This window comes from Adelges cooleyi, unplaced genomic scaffold (assembly GCF_023614345.1).
Source record: "Adelges cooleyi isolate 19-005CV unplaced genomic scaffold, UGA_ACOO_1.1 ACOO_flye_CR_arks_rails_tigmint_CR_PRNA_376, whole genome shotgun sequence".
NCBI lineage: Eukaryota > Metazoa > Arthropoda > Insecta > Hemiptera > Adelgidae > Adelges > Adelges cooleyi.
Window position 1 is genome coordinate 10,860,238 of NW_026096053.1, and position 24,469 is coordinate 10,884,706.

Sequence of the window (24,469 nt, forward strand, 5' to 3'; positions counted from 1 at the left end):
ACTATTTATATATCGACTATAATATTGAAGAAAAAAAACCATAGCACAACTATGTAAATTCTAATGGTTTTAAATGTTGTAAAACAACTAGCAGTTTGTTTGGTTTAAAATGTAAAAGTATTTTTACATTTTATGATGGAAAACATTTATTATTAACATTTAACAATAATATATTAACAACATCAGAGCATCCGTTTAGCCAGAAATAACCGCATTATTACAAATTATCCATTGCTGCCGAAACGGATTTCACACATTTTCCGGTAAGGAAATGAACAGTATCGCCTGAAATAAGACAATAACGATAATTATTTCTTACAAGCTTTCGCTGATTCTCCTACTGGTGTAGCAAATCGTTCCTCTATAATAAACCGTGTAATCCTTGAAGTGTTTTCTGGTTACTATGTGGCATGGGTAGGTACGTACAACTAGAAGACAGGAAAGTGAAATAATATAACACCTCACGATTATAAATAATTACCTAGATACAATTGAGAGTCGGTAGATGTGATTTGTACGGAGTAAGGCAAAGAAGGTGTACGCGTAAAATGTAGTATAACAATTAATATGTATTACAATGGTTATCGAAGAAATCATAATATTATACAATATGCATTCAAATACACAATATTATAATAGATTTATGTCGGTCGTCGCTGATATAAATTTGTTATTCTTTATTATTATCGTTGTTCAATCGTTATTATTATTCTCATCGAACAGCGAAATATTGTCGCGGCGAACGCACGCCGGAAGCGCCGGTTTGCCGGTTCCGGTTTCCCTTACGGTCGTCGGCCCGCGCACACGCCTAAGTACGCCACGCACAAACACACATATATATATATATATATATATATATACATATATTATATACACAGTCAATAATAATAATAATAATAATAACAATAATTACGGTAACCGCGTAATGGACAGATTTATCGAAAGTCGTCGCCCGGCACCATCAATAACCTACGTTGCCCCGTCGATACTAGGAAGTGTTTTACCATTAATTTCTTCTTCTATCCGCCGCACACACATTGTACGCCCCCGGGGCCAACGCTGCTCGTCCGTCGCTTAACGGGAAGTTTCCCTCGCCCCCGGCTGAAGTCAGTGTTTCCCCCCTCACCGCACACAAGTCTCCGTATACGCCCCCGCACAAAGCTGTTATACATTGTGTACGGCCAATATTGTGTTGTTATTAGCGCGGTCGAACCGCCGTGAAAAATATATAATCCGCGGCGAAAATCCTGCTTGTTTTCGGCCGCGAATTTTAAATCCAATTCGGACGCGGTTTTCGATGCGGGCAAAAAAAAAAAAAAACAAAAACCCAAATAATAATAATAACACATCAAAACGGTTTCCGGCCAACAGCAGCGTTGCGTTAATCCCGTCCGCACGCGAGAGCCAGCGAGGATTTTAAAATTAATATTATAATTCCCGCAAGGGTAAAAACGATCGGCTGTTTACTTTTCTGTCGCACCGCAACCCCCGTGGTTATTGGAAAAACCCGTGGCGAATCGCAGCGAGAGGACACGGCGCGGTGTAGGTACATGTAGGCGTTGATCGCAGGATTAGGATGACCGCGTAAATTGGCCGTTAATGAAAATACACACACACACGGTTAGGTCGCTCTCTGGAGTTTTTATAATATTATTATATACATGTGTGTGTGTGGATAGCTTTTATACTGCTGACGGCGTTGGAGCCAACACGGCCAGAGTGTGTATGCGTAATGGATTTAGGCAGCTGCTTGATGAACTAATATACCCTTAGGGCCAACTGCCTCCGCCGTGAAAAATGAATATTATCATATTTTTTTTTTTAGCGCTGTTGTTTGTTTTACCTTTTTAACGTGAATAAATTTAACTTTTTTTAATTATACGCGAAAGATAGATTTTACTGTATAATCGCCAAGTAATAATATTATATAGTATGTATATGTCGTGACTCACGTGATTTTATTTTTTTTATCGAAACGATAAAAATATTTAAATTTAATCAGCAAAATACACCGTGAGTTTATGTTAGTATTTAAAACTAAAAAAGCCAACAAATTGGAAATGGGCAGTGGGTTTTTATTTAACTTAACTGAATTGACTTAAAATTATGTAAACATCTCTGTTTAATGATCCATGTACATAGGCGTTGTTGTTTAATCGAAAATTCTATTGATTATTATAGATTTAATTTGTAGCATTACAATATATTGCTGAATAATAAGGAGATTATAATTCAACAAATTATGTAAGAAGTAATTACTATGGTATTTATTTGTTTTTATCTCAAAGCTTGATAAAACGTAGCTTAAAAACGTTTTTCTTTCAATAGTTTAACGAGAATTGAGAAGTTATAAAATTTGTATTTTAAAATTTTAGTTTGAATAAAAAATAATCAATAACTTGTCTGGATTTGCGCTCAGAGAAGTGTAGTTTGCTTTATTTTAAGCAAAATTCACTAACTTTCAAGTTGGTACTAGGATAAATATTTTATCACATCTCAAATAATTGACGTCGTTTAAAATTGTTTTTGTTTATCAAAATAATTTGAATGAAAAATGTTGTTGACATATTTGAATTAATCGTAATAATTACACTTAACTATAATAATCAATTTAATATTTATATGAATAATAATACATAAATAGTACCTAATAAAAATCAATAAAATATTGTACAAAAAATAACAAAATAATTGTATTTCTACGGTCGAACGAATGGATAATTTTGTTTAATTAATGGTCATTTTTTGTTGTTGGTAAGAAAAATTGGACCATGGAAGTGAACAATCGAGTAGAGAAAATGAAAAGGATCGCTAGTCCGGAGTAAGGGTGGTGAAGAGGAATAAGAAAAAAAAGTAGCGTCTGGCTTCCTGTGCACTACATAACAGTAGCGAAGTCTCACATCTCTCCTCCCCATACTTCTCCTGTCCGCCGAGAACTTCCACCAACACTTAAGACGGCGCCAGTCGTGAATCACGAGGCGGCAATGATTAACGTTAAAAAGCATCCGGGCACCGTCGAATCATACTGGGACAATAAATCATGGTCTATCAAGGGCAGTACACTTAACAAACAAAAATAAAAAAAGTAAAAAACCGTGCATAAAAAATACACTGGCGCACACTTAAATACATCCACGTTAATAAACAACTTGTGATTTGACTTTCCCCCCTCGAGATCGTATAATAATAATTTACGATCATCCCAAGCCAGAGACGGTCTAAAATACACAATCCTGAATATACCAATAACTATAATAAAAAATAATTTGTTTATTATTATTACCTATTTTTATGAAAAAAAAAACAACTGGACCATATACTCGCGAACAATAATAACACAATTAAGTCCAGACTGGACGATCTGTATCTGTTGAGTACATTATAACAAAAAGACACGTGCATGACTTAGTCCGGCAATAATTAATAAGACGGTATTATTACCGTCGTTAGGGCTATACCGCATACGACAGGGGCACAGGACCTTGTTATTACTAAAGGCCAATTTAGTTTATTTTTAATCTCATACGAGTAAGCCTGTTACTTGGTAGATTAGACTCAAAAAGCATCTAACACGTGCTATAACTTACAAAAATAATCAAATATCGCATGACAATTAATAAAGGTATTTCAAAAAATTATACAGCGTTGGCAGATCGAGATGGAATTATTGAATAACTAATATCTTGACCGTTAACTAAAAAGCTATCATTAATGATTTCCCCTAGAAGGGATGGAAACTTTTTTGGCAGTAGTTATTAGCTATGTAATTAAAAGAACACCTTTTACTTTTACAAACTTTTTAAAACTATTTACAATAACATAATAACGTATATTATATTGATATAACAGGCGACTAAGATACATTCAAAAATACTGATAGTGACTGACTGACTGAATACTGACAAAGAATTCACAATACATAAAAATCATTAAGTTTCAATAGTAATATATAAATTAGCCTACAGGACGTTTCCGTGTTCAAGAAATAGTAGAATAAAATAATAATGACAAAATCGCTCAAAAAAAAATGTTACAATGCAAACCTATGCACAGTAAACTTTAGTCATAGTATTTATTTGTAAAATAATTCGGTAAAAATGTGTAGTTGTTGTAATAATTATGTACTCTTAGGGCTCAAGCAATTTTTTTTATTTTTAACACATCACTAGTGGGCCCACTTATCGTCTAGTTATGGCGTCCTATCACAGGCGTAGAATCATAGCACCATATTATCGCGCCACTTAGTATAACGTTATCATCGCAGCCCGTACGCATATAAATAGGAGACCGAAGCTTAGATCTAGCATAACACAATTTTTGTGCATCTTAATTCTTTGGTGAGTAGTATACCGCTATAATGTCATTGTTATTGTAATTGTTTATACTCAATAAGATTACTAACTTTTTTTTCTTCAAATTTTACAGTCTACAAGTTCTCTAAGAATCAACAACAAAAACCAAAAATGGGCGCTGAAAAAGTATCGATGAACATCGTTGTCGTAGGACAAGTAAACTCTGCCAAAGCCATCAAAACCGTAGCCAAGGCTGCACCTTCCGCCAACAAAGCCATGGTATGTTTTAATATTAAAAAACAATGAATTTATATTATTTTTAACAAAACATGCGATGTCTAAAATATTTATTAAATTCAACATTATAATTTTTTTTTTATAAAACGCCTTGTTTATTTAACCAATAGAATAATAATAAAACTAAAATATTAATAACAAAATAATAAATAATAATAATAGATACAACATGCTTTGTTTATTTTTTAGTACACATATTAGGCAAATTTATCTTAATAACTTTCAACAAATAATTGAAGATTTTTTCAAATTAATAATTTATGTTTTATGTATTATTAATATTCTAATAATATTTTTTATTGAAATTTAATAAATATTAAACTAAATGTATTAATAATTATTTATAAAATATTATTTATTGAAATTTAAAAAATGTTCTTTTATTTTTAAATGCATTTTTTATTTAATCAATAGAATAATTATAATATAAAAGTATTAATAATAAAATAATGAATTATACAATAATACAATATACTTTATAGTAAACAAATTTGATCAAATAATTAAAATAACTATTAATAAAAAATTGAAAGATTCTTTTCAAATTAACAATTGTTTTATGGATTTATTATTATTTATGTAATATTATTTATTGACATTTAAAAAATGTTAATTAGCTAAATGAAAATAAAAAAAATAAAATTAAGTTTTAAGCCACTTTTGTTTTTCAAATATTCATTAAAACTCATAAACTATATATTTTTAACTTGTAAATAAATGTTTTATCTAGAATATAATTAGCGTTTAACTTCGTGTGTTTTTTTTGAATAGTAAAAATAATAATTATTTAAAATTGTAACAAAAACTAATATTGATGTTTGCTTTATTTTGTTTCAGAATTGTTAATTCCAATCATCGCTCTCAAACTTCAAAAATGCCATAGCCCACACAACACATATTCATTTATAGTTTGATGTAATATATTTTATTATAACTAATATGTGTTGACACTAATAAACAAACCAGATACATCAATATTTATTTGTTTTAATACTATTTAAAATTTTTCTCCTTTAAAGAAACAAAATAAAAAATTACTATGAATAGTTTTACAATGTTATCAGTGTATGTTGGTTTTAAGGTAATATAGCATACAATGAAAACGTGAATTAACAATATTATAGTATTAGTAGGTCACGCAGTTATTGTAGAGCAAAATCGTCTGCAAGCAAAACATTAAACAAATTATAAAGTTAATCATATTTAAATAGTAACTATTACTATTGCAATTGCGTCATGATCGGTGTATAAGTAAAATTGGAATTATTGATAAATATTCGTTTGGAGGCAAATAATTAGTTTTAATATTTTCATACAATTGGTATTTGGTAGTACATTAAATACAATAAAAATACATGTTATATTATATGGTTAATACTTAATAGTTTGCAATGAAAACAGCTGAAGATTAAAAAATGACTCCGAATAACAGAACATTTTTTAAAAATTATTTAGGCTGTATAATACAATTATAATTCTACGTTTTGTTACATAACTTCATGTGAAATTTTCTATTAAAATTTAATTTACAAAAAAAGTAATGGTAGTTCTCCAATTAATATAATAGTTATGCAGTTATGCGATTTTCTGAAAAAACTTATTGGAGTTCTATTTTAAGGGGAATGCATACGGTCTGTTTTTTGACTATTTAGACCAAAAATCCAGATAAAATTTCGACTACTTAGGATTGTCCGATTTTAGTTCTCTAAAGACATACGAGTTCTTAGGCGGCAACTTTATACCAGGTTATGTAGAAAACAAATTTTTGGTTTTTTTTATGTAAAAAATTAGGGTTTTAATATTGAAAAAATTGCAAATTTAATTTATTTAATAACAAGAAACTGATTTTTTAAATGAAAATCGCGTTCCTACATAAAATAGTAAAGTAGCCAAAAAACTAGAATCTCTCTACAGAACTGAAATTGGACCATTATATGTAGTAAAAATTTGGTCTAAATTAAACCAAAATGACTTTTACACATAGAAAAAATTATTTAAATTAAAAATAATACTTTGAAGCTCATGAAAATTAACCGGTAAATTAGTTGACATGGTCGAAATTGATTAAAACTTCTTTTTTTTTTATGAATATTGCCTATACAAAACTCCTTAAAAACAGACCGCATGCAATCCCATTAAAGATAAGTAATGCGAAATTAGTTTTAAAATTATTTATTTTAATTCGAGTTTTAATTTTTCAAAAATATAAGATTTTTTCAATAACATCTATTATTCGTATGTTAAAAATATGAAAGAAAATCAAGCAACAATATTTTTTCCAAGTAAATGCCAAAAATATGTCCAATTCCTAATTTATACGATTATCTTATTTACAAAATAGACTGAATCATCCTTTTTAGTTAAAGTAAAATAACTATTTAAGAAGACTTCTAATATTGTCAACATCGCCGTTAGATAATAATTATACATATTAAGAATTATATTAATATACATAGATACTGCCGTGCTTATATGTTATTGCAGGCATGAAATGCACTCATTAAAATGTAATGATTGTACACTCGCCGACCGTTAGGACAAAACATGATATTTAAAATCGTCTTGCCTCTCTACCAAGCCTATAAATTAAAATTTATAATTTACACATTATACTAGATTTGAAAATAACAATTATACACGTATTATGTTGGTAAATTTGTTACCATACTTCTAATTTGTGTAATATAAAGTGCAATATCGTGGCCGTCAAACGTTCTGAATAATATATAATGGATCAGGTACCGCATGAAAATTAGTTTTTTTAAGTGCAGTTTTTTCTTATGTATGTCTATAACATTTCCTAGTGTGTTTCGTGCGTGCATTCATATTTTCGAACAAGTCGATAATTTACGGTGTCGGTCCATTAATGCATTTACAGCTCTAATACTATAATGCGCATTGTCCGCTATTTCGAAACCGTGCTGGGTATTCAGCATTCACTTTCTACACAACGTATTTGTTTTTTTAACCAAAAGAATAAGCGTTTATAGTTTCTACCAGGACTGTTTGTTGGGCCTGTAAGCTGCTTTAATGTAAATTATATAATATGGTAAAAATATAACAATGAAAAAAAAAAAAAAAAATTACCATTTATTGTCTTACATTTTATTGTAATGCGTTAAAATAATAAAAATTAAAATAACACAGACGTAGTCGTTGGTCCTGTGTTTTTTTACTAGGCACCAGTGCCTAAACGCTGTGCCTATGGTATCTGTAAAAACTATCATTTTGGTTATTGTTTACGTTGAAAGACATGGTTTAAGTTAAATTTACTTACTTATAATAATATAATTTTTAATAAATGTGTATTATCAATTTATAACAAAGCAATTACCTATTATAGAAATTTATGAAAAACAATGATTGAATGATTTACTATGCAAGTGATAATAAACTACTTATTTTACTAGTGAAATTGGTTTTTAGAATATGTTCACTTCGGGTGTTACTTTTAATACAAATGTATTCGTATTTATTAATTTAACTTATTGTCGCCAAAATTGTTAAGTTCAATAATTATTACTTTTGCTTATATCACACTAACACCAGTTTTGTATAAAATAAATAAAATAGTGTTGATGATTTCAATATAGCATTTTGTTTTTGTTGTCTACTGGCTTTTATAAAATGTCATCATATTTCTTTTGGTTTTTCCAAACCGTTATCGATTGTTAAAACTTAACGGTAATTAACATATATTTTATTTTATTACTAACTTTAATTATTGCAAATAAATTGATGGAAACGTTGACTGGTCAATAACCAGCTTTAAATAATTACTTTAATGTCATTAAAATGTACACATGTGAGTCATAACGAGATAAAGGGTGTAGTATTTTCTTTTAAATTCATTATTCAACTGTAATTTACGGTGTACCTTAACTTTTAAACGCTAATGACGCTAAACGTAGTAATTAAAAACTGGTTTGTTGTCCAGTTAAAATCAATTAAAAGTAAATTATTCTTCATTTTTCGAGTTAACAAAATATTTACGCTCCCATTTAATTTTCAAAAGTTGATTGCGCTCTGAAAAATTTGTTATATTGTAAAATAACGTACGAGCAAAAACGTTTAAAAAAAAAAAAATTTATTTTTCTTAAAAATTAAAGACTCCTTGTAAATTTATCACCAAGTTGATATAACTTCAATGGTTTAAAGTGAATTTCATACATATACGGGAAAATAATTTAGTTACAGTAAAATATAGTTTAAACATATTTTAGTTAGAACTTAATATTAAAAATGTATACTATTTTAGTTGAGATTTCACTAATACTATCATTTCATATTAAAATGATGGTTTTTGAACAGGTATTTGCCAATGTATTTATTACATGCTAAATCCACCAATTTTTTAGTACATACTTTGAATGTTTATAAATAATATGTATGTACATATTGAGCAAACCGTATTACACAAATTTAATTGCAACTAATTTTTTTGGGCGGTTCAATTTAGTAGGTTATATCATTTTGTGTTTTATGTCGTTGTATTAACCGTAAATAATGACGATTGGGAAGCACCTTCCCTTCTATTACATATAATATCTGAAGTCAACACTAAACTAAATTATATACTATTGTTTTTGTGGACTATGTACATATCGTTTTTTTTTTTTTTTTTTTACTTTATTTCAAATAGGTATATTATAGGTAAGTATTTACAGGTATGTCTTAACAATATCGTTGGGCTTTTGAAGAATAATAATTGCCGTTGTGTTTATTACATTTTACGGGACGTTAAGAGCATAGTATTAAAACCGCCCAGATGACTCAGATTACAATGCAAATTTCGGAGTGTTCGGAGGTCATCGAGGAGGTGTCGTAAAACCGGTTGCTGGCGTCGGCGGTCGTGATCGATATCGCACAATGTGGAAGGCGCCTATCATAACAGCTATACCTACTGCACACGATAAGTACAGTGTATTATGCTATGTACATAATGTTATTATAGTAATATAATGTACACCCGCGGTTGAGCCTATACCCTGCGCGCTGTCGTTGAAGTCTGCTGCCGCCGCAATGGAGGAAGAAGAAAAAAATGTGCGCGCATTCTTTTGCGAAGGTTCAAAGTGAATATTCTTCGGTTTTTAACGACGCCGCTATCGTCTTAAGTCGTTAAAATAATGTATAAAATGCGTATCGACCGAAGCAGTAAATGCCATTAGAGTTATCGATAGCGTGTCGTGGATTTTAATTGCTCCAGAGTATCAACACGGTTGTTATTATTTTATTTCAACTTGTTTTAAGCGTTTACCATTTATACACAATCCTAATACATTATATACGAATGCGCCGTTACAGACTATTTAGTTGTAATAATGATTACTACACACAGTTAAGTCGACCGAAAGCACATAACATTACAATATAATTATTAAAAATTGTAAAGCCATAACAAGTGTATCTGTGTATGTGTTTATTGTTTCGAATATTATTTGAATCAATATAGTGCGTAGAACGGCAATCGGGTTTTTTAATGGTCGATATACAAATTGAAGTTTATTTTTCCAATTGTTACCGATGCCGGTCTTTGCCACTCGAACCGGCTGACGGAGGCCAATCGTTCTGTATGTACATGTACGAGTGGTCCATTTCAGGTTTGAAACAATATAACGAAAATTAGACAGATGACAGTTGCCAGAGGGTTAAAAAACAATGGTCGAGGGGGTAGAAACAACGGCGGGGTAAGATGTATAAAAAATAAAATTAAAAAAAATGAAATTTTCACTCGACCGTTTTATTGAAATGCGGTCCATTAAAAACCGATTGTTCTTCACGGTGAATTATACACGGTTTCGGACGTTATCGGGGAACATTTACAATATATACTGCAGAAACAAACGGCATAGAGGGTGTGTAATTGTGATTGCGATGCAATACAGTTTCGATTGTGCGTATGTACACGTTTCTTTATTATTATTTTTTTTTTTTTACATGTACACTCATATTATAATACGACATGTACGTGTTTTTTTAAAAAGCTTACCGTTGAGTGTTATGTAGGTATGTATATATACACCCTTTAATACAAACCAATCTAGTATATATTTATATTGCATTGGGCTTGGTCGAGTTTTATTTTAGCTAGGAATCTTTGTACTTAAATTAATATATACGTATATATTTAAAAATTATTTAGACGTTAGGGACTAAAACAAAAACATTCAACGCATATACAGTATTTTAAATCTAATTTTTATGCACGTTTTTAGCGACTGTGTAAAGGTATAAAGAAATTCTATATAACACACACGTATATATATATATATATATGGTCTAAGAGTCGGTCCAAAAGCCCGCGGTCGATCGAATAACTACGCTTCGGCTACATCAGACAAAGTGAAACAATTTTGTTTTTGTTTTTCGCACAATCCTATACATAGCTAAGGTTAAAGGTACTATGTGTGTGTGTATATATACGTACATAGAACTCTTGGACGACGTGAAACAAGGGTGGTGGCCGACGAGAAGACGGCGGAAGGAGAGCGACAGGCAAAAGTATATATCGTCGTCGGGATTTCCATTTATGTGTTGCAATATATATATATATATATATTGTATGTGTGTGTGAGAGAAGGGAAGAAAACGGAAGCCATCGTTCCGCCGTTTTTCCCCGAGTGCCGGAAATCCATTTTCTCTAATTGCTCTTGCTCGCGTTTCTCGTCGGCCTTTTGAAAAGGGCGCGCACAAGAGAAACCCAAAACGGTTCAGGGTTCTCTTCTAGGCGAGCAGGTCGCTCGGGGAAACGTCTCGACGCCCTTTCCTTAGCGCCGCCGACTTGCCCCTATACTCCACGTTGGTTTGTGCGAATCCGGCCGGGTTCGCAGGTAACCATACTACTCTGCACACAGCTACACACAAATTATTGCAGACCAAGTATAGGTGTGTGTGTATCACATTATATTATCATCGCTATCGTCTATTCCGCTTTGCCGGTGATTAATGATTTCGAATTCTGTGACGAACATATTGTTGTTGTACAGTGTTAGCTGCTGATCCTATACACACACCTTGTGTGACGTCATTACGGGGCCAGGTGGCGTGCCGGGGGTAATTGGGCCCCCGGGGGTCGATTCGCGTGACACGGCAGATGATTCTACATATTATACGTACTAAAACTATCGGCGGATAGCGATCAAATTAGCTGAAGGGATACAAATTACTAATCGTATATTATATTCGGGTAGTTCACCGAACGAATGATGGAGAGAAAAAAACGGTAAAAAAAAAAACCCAACTCGGTATAATTGCGAGCAAGTCGAAATTGACTTTGTAACGCGTCGGTGTGTCGTTTCTGAGCCTAATGAAAAACGGCCTCGTCTAATCAATAGCGATGGTTTTGGTGTACGGCGAGTGTGTCCTGCTGTGTTATTACCAAAAATACATATTATACAATAAAATAATATGTATATTAATCATTAATAATTTTATCATTGTTCACTAAAATATTCTATCAACCCGAAAAAATGTTTTGGATATTTTTTACTGAACTAACTTATCTATGTGTTTTAGGAATATCAATGGTTGAATACCCTACGTACCTACACATATTACCAATGGTTAGGTTAGGTATAACGGTATGTGCTATGTTAAGTGGTGGTGACTTAAATTTCAATTTTATATTTTCATAATATTTTACACAATATTTTCAAAATAAAACACTATTAAGTTTTTTAGAAAATCACATAACTACATACAATTATATAAATAAGAGAACTACCATTACTTTTTGTAAATTAAAAGTTATGTAGCAAAACGTAAAATTAAAATTGTATTTCGTTATTAAAATTTAAAATTCAAATACAAATGAATATATATACAGCCTAAATAATTTTTAAAAAATGTTCTGTTATTCGGAGTCATTTTAATCTTCAGCTGTTTTCATTGCAAACTATTAAGTATTAACCATATAATATAACATGTATTTTTATTGTGTTTAATGTACTACCAAATACCAATTGTATGAAAATATTATAACTAATTATTTGCCTCCAAACGAATATTTATCAACAATTCCAATTTTACTTATACACCGATCATGACGCAATTGCAATAGTAAAAGTTACTATTTAAATATGATTAACTTTATAATTTGTTTAATGTTTTGCTTGCAGACGATTTCGCTCTACAATAACTGCGTGACCTACTAATACTATAATATTGTTAATTCACGTTTTCATTGTATGCTATATTACCTTAAAACCAACATACACTGATAACATTGTAAAACTATTCATAGTAATTTTTTATTTTGTTTCTTTGTAGGAGAAAAATTTTAAATAGTATTAAAACAAATAAATATTGATGTATCTGGTTTGTTTATTAGTGCCAACACATATTAGTTATAATAAAATATATTACATCAAACTATAAATGAATATGTGTGGTGTGGGCTATGGCATTTTTGAAGTTTGAGAGCGATGATTGGAATTAACAATTCTGAAACAAAATAAAGCAAATATCAATATTAGTGTTTGTTTACATTTTAAATAATTATTATTTTTACTATTCAAAAAAAACACACGAAGTTAAACGCTAATTAAATTCCTGGTAATAAATTTATTTACAAGTTAGAAATATATATTTTATGAATATTAGGAAAACAAAAGTGGCTTAAAACATAATTTTATCAACTTATGTATTAATATTAATTTGGTACCTATCCCACAGAGGCGAGAGCTTTGAGTTAAATAAGTACAATATTTTCAAATTTAATTTTTTATTTTAAAATATATATTAAAAATGATATTTAAAAAAAATTGAATTTGTAGTACATGAAATATAAATAAACTATAAAAATTTAATTGAAAACATTGATAGATATAAAAAATGAATTTAGCTATTATCCTGTTCCCATAGAATCAATGACGATTGATTGTAGAACTAATATGATTAATTTATTAGTTTCTCAAAATAAGAAAGTATGTTTAAAATAAAAAATAATTATTGGAAATTTAACACAAAATATAAAATTTTTAATTAATAAATCAACAATTTTTAAATTTTATTAAATTATATTTTATTTTCATTTAGCTAATCAACATAAATAATAATAAATCCATAAAACAATTGATAATTTGAAAAGAATCTTTTAATTTATAAATAGTTATTTTAATTATTTGATCAAAGTTGTTTACTATAAAGTATATTGTATTATTGTATAATTTATTATTTTATTATTAATACTTTTATATTATAATTATTCTATTGATTAAATAAAAAATGCATTTAAAAATAAAAGAACATTTTTTAAATTTCAATAAATAATATTTTATAAATAATTATTAATACATTTAGTTTAATATTTATTAAATTTCAATAAAAAATATTATTAGAATATTAATAATACATAAAACATAAATTATTAATTTGAAAAAATCTTCAATTATTTGTTAAAAGTTGTTAAGATTAATTTATCTAATGTGTGTACTAAAATATAAACAAATCATATTGTATCTATTATTATTATTTATTATTCTGTTATTAATATTTTAATTTTATTATTATTCTATTGGTTAAATAAACAAGGCGTTTTATAAAAAAAAAATTATAATGTTGAATTTAATAAATATTTTAGACATCGCATGTTTTGTTAAAAATAATATAAATTCATTGTTTTTCAATATTAAAACATACCATGGCTTTGTTGGCGGAAGGTGCAGCCTTGGCTACGGTTTTGATGGCTTTGGCAGAGTTTACTTGTCCAACGACAACGATGTTCATCGATACTTTTTCAGCGCCCATTTTTGGTTTTTGTTGTTGATTCTTAGAGAACTTGAAGACTGTAAAATTTGAAGAAAAAAAAGTTAGTAATCTTATTGAGTATAAACAATTACAATAACAATGACATTATAGCGGTATACTACTCACCAAAGAATTAAGATGCACAAAAATTGTGTTATGCTAGATCTAAGCTTCGGTCTCCTATTTATATGCGTACGGGCTGCGATGATAACGTTTACTAAGTGGCGCGATAATATGGTGCTATGATTCTACGCCTGTGATAGGACGCCATAACTAGACGATAAGTGGGCCCACTAATCAAAGTCTAACGTAACGCAGAACGCATAGTTGTTATGAACTGAACATAGTAAAGTAAACTTTTTAATAATCTATATAATAATAATAATTGCTTGTTAAAAAAACAAATGTTACACATTTAAGGTACAAAAATTAAATACCATTTTCACGAAATGACGATTCTACGCTTGAATTTTTACAACTCACAACCGATTATATGTTTGTAAAGGCTTAAAACAGAACCCGCGTTAAATATAATTTATTCATAATAAAGTTATGTTAATAAGTGAAAAATAAAATTATAAAATAAATAGTTTTAGTATACTTTCAAGTTTCAAATGATTTATAGCTTAAGCTCTGGGTAATTAGGATCTAGTGATGTATTTTCGAATAAATGGGGAATATTGTGATACATTTTATAATGTATATTATTAATATACATGTTTTGCAAACAATAATTATATTGTTTGCAAAAATAATGATTAGTTTTAGACTCGTGTTTCCAATAATGTCATAGATGTTAATTCACTAAAAAGTTAACTAACAAAAAAGTTAAATGTTTTTATAAATATAAACTATAGTATTCTGGGTAAAACTACTGAACTATATCCAAATTGGTCAGTTAAAAATGCAAAACTTTTCTAAAACTATAATATAAACTATGTTCATATCAATAGAATGAAGTGCACATTGTATGGTATATATAATTGTTATATTTTACATTCTGTAAATATACAAACTATGCAACTATCACACTGTTGTACATGCAACAATTTGTTGAAGGAAATTTGTTACATCTATTGAACAATTTTACGTTTTCCCCATTCGGCTAAAGTCACCCCATTTTGCCCACAATTACCTCACTTAGGCCTAGCTATAGTATTATTAATCAATAATTTTTTTGTTATTAGAAAACGTTACAATATGATTTTTTAGCAATATTTTTGCCTACCGGTTAAAGTGACCGGTTAGACATAGCATATAGTGTATGCGAAATCGTGGCTATAACGCGTACGGCGTGTGTAGTAACAAATGATGGGAGCTCATGTCCATTTGCGGTGGTAGAAGAGCATAAGCAGAGGATTTTGAGTAAAATTGATGGTTTTTCCCGCTTGACGTGTGGGAGCTTAGCCTGAGATTCTCGCAATGTGAACTTGACGTGAAATATGAACTGAGATTCTACCAAAACCGTAGTGCGTCCAAATACGGTTAAGTATATAGGTATATAGCAGGTACTACGAGTTACCTACTATGTGGGTAAGCCTATTTAATAAAATAAAAAACAAAAATTCTTTAGAACGGTTCCCGTTTTGCTAAACCGTAACAATGTATTCCGTTAAATTTTTCAACTAAAAAAAATCTCAGTACTTTTTGTATCATTTCTTCTAGCCTTCACACAGTATATTAATCATTCACGGTCGAATAACGTTAGACTTAAATCTAATATATATATATGCAGATTATTGTATAGACACGTGCAAGTTGCAGCTTTTGCCTTGTATAACTAAGTTATCTATTCACTATTCAAGTAACACACAAAGAGGTGAGACCCGGCTGTAGATTAGTTTCTCAAAAATCATTAGTATAGTAATAAATACATAAAGGTAAATATTAGCTGGTAATTTTGTGTATATAAACTTGAGTTTATATTTTAGTCATTGATCATTAACTATAGTATATCTTTTCATCATAAACGTTTAATAATTGTATTAATTTGTATTAGTATTTATTATATTGTATAGTGTGGGCGATATAAAACGAAAGGTAAATAATGATATTGTCTCAAGGTGAACGAAATAAGATACAATAGTTTTCTAGTTCACATTTTAATTATTTTGCTTTTCATTAATAGTGGATTCAAAAATATATTACATGATTAGTAATAAGAATATATTATTATATTTGTTTTATACCTACAATTATTTAGTAGCAGCGATAATATGTATAAAATGTTTTAACAATGCGCATTTATTTATATTAATAGAGTCATTTGACATTGCATTGACTCTTTCTAGTCTTGTATAAATATTTATTTGTTATTTTATATTTATTAGAAATTAGAAACGAGTAAATCAAGAACGTTATTTTAAAGTAAACAATTCTTCTAATATTCATACGAGGCCCATGAAAAAATTGTTAATATTTACTTTTTTAAAAACTACAGAATGGGTATAACGTTATATACTTGGCTAGCTTTAAGGCCTAGGAAGTCTGTTACTCACAATTATTAATATACTCTAGATTACTATAAATTATAATATATACATTAATATTATATGAGTATATCTTTATAATAATTACTATTCATGAAAATAAATGTTCATAAGTTTAGACTTTAGAGTGGTGAACCGGCTTTTATAAAATATGTATAATAATGGCAATCTGTGCATGTTTATTTTTTTTGTTTAGAAAATAAAATAAAATGATGATTCAATAATAGTACATAGTCGGTACTCTTTTGGTTCTTATCTGTTTCAATTATACTATAATAAGTTCAATGTTTCATACGTATTGTGGTTTAATAGTTTGTTAATGATTTTGATTTTACAATTGAAATTTCTACAATAACTTATATTTTAATCTCACAGACTATAATTTATCGCATTTATTACATACTTTACAGGCGCAAAATAATTAGTATTCAAAATTTAAAGGGATTTGAACGCCGGGCTGTCATAAAAATAACGGGCAATTTTTGACGATGCGGACAAGACATTGAATTTCATAACTTTAATATTATTGTGTTTACTTTAAAAGAGGTTCGCTGTTTCACGGTTTGTCAACATAACCGATATAGTTATGCAATACCCAACGAAAATACCTAAGCTAATGGTCATCAACGCGGTGCGGTCTCCTTCGCAGGTCCTGCCATTCTTGCGCACGTTTACGAGTCTTTCCTTTCGGTTTTTTTTTTTCGATAATCTATACTTAACATACACACGAGGACCGGATAATAAATTAACTCGATCTGCTTGCGGACGCGGTTGACGTGGGTCCTTGTTTTCGTGTCGCCCTGTCGTCGTCGGACGGCGGCGTGTGGTGCTCTGTCGATCGTCAAAAACTGCGAAGGAGACAGTCCACGCCAGCGAGCCCACACCAGACCCTGGACGTTTCCTGTTTCTTCTTACAATCAGACGCCATCTATCGCGTAAGAACCAGGAGACGTCTGTTTCGAGATTTTATTATTATTATTATTTCGCTACACCCCCAATCCCTCTCCACCGCCAGTCACGTATACGTCTTTCTTGCAGTATACATAATATATTATGTTATATTATTATTTACAGGTGAACACAGCGACCCCAATTAAACGTCACAACAAGGACGACGTGTCGCCTCCGTCCGTATAGTTGTACCCGTGCTCGTGCCTGAGACAACACGGTGTAGTGTGTGTATTGTATTTTAAACAGGGTACTGTATTTTGGAATTAACAAACGAAAGACTGGTTTTGATAGTCGCTCATTGTCACAGATAATATATATAATGAACTAGATTGCTAACTACTGTTAAGAATTATTATTGTAGTCGACATCCGTCATTTTTGTGCGGGATTTATGTGTATATCAAATAATATACTTGTGATTCTGTCATCTGTGTTATCAACCTAACTTATAGTTGTTATGAATAAGATTCTAATTCCCACAAAGATTGCGGAAAATGGTTCAATTATCTCTATTGGCGGCATGTGCATTGTACACTTGGCAAACTAGTTTATTATCTGTGATCGCTGCGTTTGGCTATTGGGCGTCTAGGGCCTAGGCTGAAGCGACAAAAAAATAAAACCAACGGTTCTGCCGTCTTCGGAGCAATATAGATTATAATCCTGTTCCGTACACGACCGTTCCCAGAAGACGGCCAACCCTTTTGGTTTCCGATTACCGCAATCAAGTACGCTCGGTGTGTTGTTGGCCGATATTAATCAACACGATCCTCCCGACGTCACGGAACGATTTCACACGACCTCTACCGAACTCCAGTATAATATATATATATATACTGTGCCAATCTATAATATGTCCCTCCGGTGGTCGTTGCGCACTTCACACGGGTCGCGTGCCTGGACAATAAAAAAACAATAATAACACAACAACGACGGAGGCGCTATTATAGACAGTGACTGCGTACGAAAATAATAACATTATACGTATAATATACTATAACACATGCACTGCACGGCCAAATTTATCCAACGGCTCGTGGGGGTTGAAAAATGATTATTATTGATAGCCGAGGCCCCGTCAACGCGCCGACTAGGAAGCCAACGGTCGCGGCACGTGTCCGCGGGGTAGGTAGAGCAGCAGCAGCAGCAGCAGCTCGTGCACGCTGTATGTAGCTGCTAACACAGAAATAATAATAATAATAATTAACGCCGTATTGTTGCCGTGTGTCGCCCAAGAACAGCGTCACGTGGCGCCACCGTAAACAAATGATAACGCAAACGTGCGGCCGATGACTGAGCGTTTCCCGTATAAGTGCCAAATAAATGTAATGTAAACTTACCTATCGTTCACACACACACACCGTCGATATTCGCTTCGGTGGCACCTGTGAAAGCGGAATACTACTAGCCATCGTCGACGGGTGTAATGGAAATTATTACTTGTCACGTCTATCGTGTAAACAAAACAAACGAAAATCCTTCTTTTTTTTTCGACCTGTGCTTTTTCACACGGCCCGTTTCCGCCGTCGATTGCATTTTTTTTTTTTTTTTTTTATTAACCTCTTGTTCCGGCGGCAGTCGTCCGGAAGTCACGGGCCCTCTTCCTATCCGGACGAATATTACTACAATACCTATGTTTCCATCGCACCCATCATCGGGTCAAGGTATATATATATATTATACTATTATGTGTTGTTGTGGTTTGTTTTTTTTTTTGGTATTGTTTCTATCATCACGAGCGCCGGATAAAATATCACACGGTGTGCACTGCGGTTCGGTTATTAAAACTAATGGCTCAAACACCGCCTTTTTTTCCCCCCAGGTGGTAATTCACCGAAAACAATTACCTATCCGAAAAACCGCAATTACCTAGCCGAAATCAAAACGACCGTGGTGCGAAGGAGCTCATTCAGCTCTCGCCCTTCAGAAATGTTGCCAAAGTTTGATTTATTTAGTAGTATTAGTAGTTATATAAATACTAACCATAACTTTAAAGTATACAGTATACTAAGTCGATATTCGTTACAGGTAGTATTCTACAATTTAGCTAAGTCATGAATGTGTTATAGACAACAGCCATATTATAGTGAACTATGAAACGCGTTTCACTGATTTCTAACGGTTGGGTTTAGACGGGAATTTTTTTTTGGAAAATTCATCTTTACATAGTGTTAAGTCGGACAAACGTATTGCTAGCGGCTTATATAAATCATATATGAGCATTTATGAGGATAGAATGTACCTATAACTATAATTAATACCTACCTACTTGTAGTGCCGTTATTTTCAAAAGAATTGTATACTTAAACGAAACATCTTATCCCCAATTATAGGAATTTTGATTTAAAATAATGACTGATTCGTTTATATTAGTTTGCTTTTATTTTCGTAAAAATGTTTGTTTTGTTTAAGACCAATAATTATACTATGCTTTCTTCAAATACTTATGTATGTAATGAGTCCTTACTTAAACTTTTATTTTTTATTTGTAGTACCAAAATGTTTGTGCAAAATATGTGTTTAACTTTTAATCATACGTTTTACCGTACATGGCTGTACGCGTAAGGGACACTTTTGTTAATCTGAAATTATCAAAAAAAGGCGACATCATTTTTCACGTTTAAAGTTTTCTTTCGGACAGTGTATTTTACACTGAAGAGGGAAGAAAACAGCGGTGGTGGCCATGAAATAAATAAAAAAACTGGCGTTTTTTATGGACTAGGGAGGTAAAAGTACAACTCGGTGCGTGGTAAAAAATAAAAATCTACAACAACATCATGAATAACCCGACGTTATCGCGGACCCAACGCAGACAACCGGCTGTCTGATTAACCATAACTAATGGCCATGGTACATTGGGCGCCGCCAGGGTAGCAGTAGCGCAGGACAGCATGATCAGGAGCATCTGTCGTTGGCCGAGTGGTGGGGTTGAGGGTAGAGGATAATAATATGACTCACATCACGTGCCAAACCGCCCACAACGTACACCTCTACGGCGCTGTGCTAGTATATTAAGACATCCTTAATGAATGAAGACCTTTGGGTTTTCCTTATACCTACACAAGCGATTGACACGGGTACATAAATGTTCGGACGCGATTCAAACAATAATTATCGTTGACCGTCAATGAAACGTCAGAAGCGGATACAGAGGACTAATTTATCGCTGTTTATGGCACAAAACAATAAATTGCATTTGTGATGAACTTGGATAAATGTGTTACCGTTCAATCAAAATTTAGTTTTGTGTTTTCCGTTAAAAAAATCCACACATTCTAACAGAAGGGAAATAATATATTGCAATAAACGAGTTTGTTCGAAAATACTAATAGCGTACCAGGCTGGCAAAACTAAAACATGAATTGGGTCAAGTTGGGAAAATGAGGCGTGGTTCAGTTGTTGTCCAAATCATTTATTATAATATTCGACACAATAAAACTTCATAATATAAAAATATGTACTAATATAAATTTGAGGTTTCACGCTGTTGACTATTATATTATATTACATTAATAGAAATAAATAGCAAAAAAAAAAAAAAATTAAGAAAAAAATTATTTTGACCATTCTTAATTAGACACTAAAAAATCTGTTGTTGTTATTTTTATAATCCACTCTCCCTTTGCGAGACGACCTTTGGATCCGGTACCAACGTAGGTATACTTTAATATATTTTTATGGACATTTTAGGTGCGTGTTTGGTGTTTAGGTGGACTTTGATGAGCTAGGTGAACGGGGGAAGTCAATAGGGACTTGCCAGATGATGGTCGAATGTTTGCATGCGACAAACAAGTAATGGGGCGGCGGGGCTTTTGCGTGTGCCGGTCACGGCGACTTCTGTTGCTTACACGTTTATGTATAGGGTCATCCTTCTAATCAGTCACGCGGACCCCCAAAAAGCGGCGCAGTCACGGAATACACACTGTATACGTGTATATATATATATATATATTTTTTTTTTTAAATATCTCATTGCACATATAAAATACACACGTCGGTATACTATACTAATGGATAGCCCGGGTGGCCATTGACGTATCGATTACGGTACATTAACTTCTGGACTTTATCCCGCGTAGGTCAGACCATAATATTATATAGACATTGGTAAGGATCACGTTTCGAGTGAAGATACCGTTGCGGTTGACGGTCGATCGAGCCAACAGTCGCCATATTATGTTAACAATAGTCAGTTGACAAAATTACATTATGTAATATCTTTTGCAAATTGTATTGCAGAGTATATGACTTTAAAAGTTCTAAACTATAACCATTCTGACAGAATGATTCTGTGTCGGTATACTTATATAGTAATTAATCCAACTTTATAGAATGAAATTCTATATTATTTCGTTTCAATTGCACTGTTGTTTGTTTGCAATGGTGTAAAACGTCTAAGTGATGTATTTTTATCACTTAGATTTTTTTCTATTGCACGCTGTTGACGTGAGGCGTGTGGGTGTGTCTAATCATGTTGAATGCCTTTGGAATTAGTGTCGTCGGTGTTTTGCAAGGGAGTCCGTTCGGTTGGAAACAGTGTGTCTGGTAGTTAATTCGCGAATTTTACGTAATTTACTTAAACCGGAAGGGGTGAACGATGTAGAACCCTCTCATTTTGGCCGACTAAAAAAATAAAAAAATAGTCTTTTGTCCAAGATCAGCCGTGCGTAAACTGTGTGTCCATATGGGCCCCATTCATTGAAAAAAAAAAGATTTCTTGTAAAATGCGATTCTAAACGATTTTGATCTCCCACGCCTTTTCATAAATGTTATAACAAAAATTATTACATTTGGTTGTTAATAAAAAAAATTAACAAATAACTAACATAATATTAATATCTTTTTTGAAACAGAGTATATTTGTAAATTGCAAAATACCTAGACTTCGAGAAGTCTGCGGAAAACTTGAAAAAATTGTGTTCGCCTATAAATAAAAATGACAAATTTTTCAAAAAAAAAAAAAATTGAACTACTTAATAACAACAAAATACCTTAATAAAACAATGGCAAAGTCGAAGAAAGTTTAAAACGGTAAACTTCACAGTCAAAGGATAAAATTCCATATTTAGTTAAACAGAAACTATACTTACCTACTTAAACATAAGTATAAAAATAATGATATATTAAAAATTAACACTAATCAGAGTCTTGTAAAACTCTCAATAATTTTTTACTGTTTGAAACTGTTATTATTTGTTATTTAATTCTGAATTTTTTGAAAAATATATTGACAAGTTCATGTTACAACTTGGAACATACAAATACATCAAATTACAACATTTTATGTATGTTTTATTTTAATAAACTATTTTTTTATTTTTTTATTTAATATTATTATATTTCTAACACATCTTATGCTCTTAGAAATAAGATATGTTCTTCATTCACATCTGAAGATGACGTTTTTTATTAAACCTTGGTTTGATAAGATATTTGTTAAACTGGTTTCAGTATGTGATAAATTTTATTAAATTGATTTATACAGCATAATTTGTATAAATATTTTGCATTGTTGGTTTATACAAAGTTTATTTATCAAATAGTTAAATTTAAAGTCATAAAGTTTGGCCTTGAGCAAATATTTCCTAAACTAACCATGCGCATTTCTTATGTTTTTTTTTATTTGATAATATAAAACATTTCATTTAAACTATGTGTATAAAAATACGTACTTTTTTACAAATAAATAATTATTACTTAATTGTTTATGCAATGTTTATCATTCAAATTTTTTGTGAAAAAAAGTATACATTTATAGCAGGCTTTTTTTATACATGTGGAAAAAATGTTTTTTTATCGTCTCTAATTATTGAGACATGTCCCTTATATAACTCTGGCTATCCCATAATAATATGGCGTCATGGAATGGATACTGATCTCGTAGACTGAACCAATAACACCGGATTTACAGGTATTGTTTGGACAACACAATAAAATGTATATAACATGATAATTTCTACGTTTGTATCCTATAGTCGATTGCAATCTCGGATAAAAATAATAAAATCCCCAAAAGTGTTTACAAAATCTTGATGTTTTGTTTGACTATAATGCACCTGCGGATTGTTCTCAAATTACAAGCATTGTTTTATAGAATTCAATTTTTAATTTTGGCTTAAATATTTAATGTAGAATGTCTTGCGTCGCAATAATTAACTAGCCCTTTCTCCTGGTAAGCATATATATTATCTAAAATGGAAAACAAACTTGATTTATTGTTATTTATTTGTAATTTGAAGAAGTGATGATGCAAAATTAACGTGATTCGATTGAATTCAAACACAAAGACTGTCAAATATTAGTTTATGTTATTGTATGAAAAAAAATAATGTTTCAATAACTACTTATTATTAATGTAAATTGCTGTATATTTATTGTATTAATCATTGCAAATTTGTAAGTATGTAGTAATCGTCTTTATTAAGCCAAGGACAGATTATAGACCCTTAAGGCATTTCTACAAGGTTTACAAATGACCATTTGTAATTAGGCCATTGGAACCTATCGAAGTTTAAAAAAAACCATCTTTTACTTTTTATAAAATTAGGCAGCCGTAGGTATTTTATATAATTATGACATTTAATTTTGTAATGCAATATTTATTAAGTAGGTAAGACATGTATGTTTGTACATATGAAATATAAATGATTAATATTTACATGAATGTTCTAAAAATTTGTCCCTCTGTGCCTATATA

General features: G+C 31.0%; 2 long non-coding RNA genes across 2 annotated transcripts; one reads left to right on the plus strand and one right to left on the minus strand.

The window, feature by feature from the left end:
* The first annotated feature begins 4,210 nt into the window (after window positions 1–4,210).
* LOC126840745 (uncharacterized) lies at window positions 4,211–5,566 on the plus strand. Its single transcript, XR_007686091.1, has 3 exons — window positions 4,211–4,337; window positions 4,426–4,571; window positions 5,427–5,566. It is a non-coding gene; the product is annotated as an uncharacterized LOC126840745 (long non-coding RNA).
* Window positions 5,567–12,891: 7,325 nt separating this feature from the next.
* LOC126840610 (uncharacterized) lies at window positions 12,892–14,594 on the minus strand. The gene is made up of 3 exons (XR_007686075.1): window positions 14,463–14,594; window positions 14,229–14,374; window positions 12,892–13,031 (listed from the first exon to the last, which is right to left on the minus strand). It is a non-coding gene; the product is annotated as an uncharacterized LOC126840610 (long non-coding RNA).
* Window positions 14,595–24,469: the final 9,875 nt, after the last annotated feature.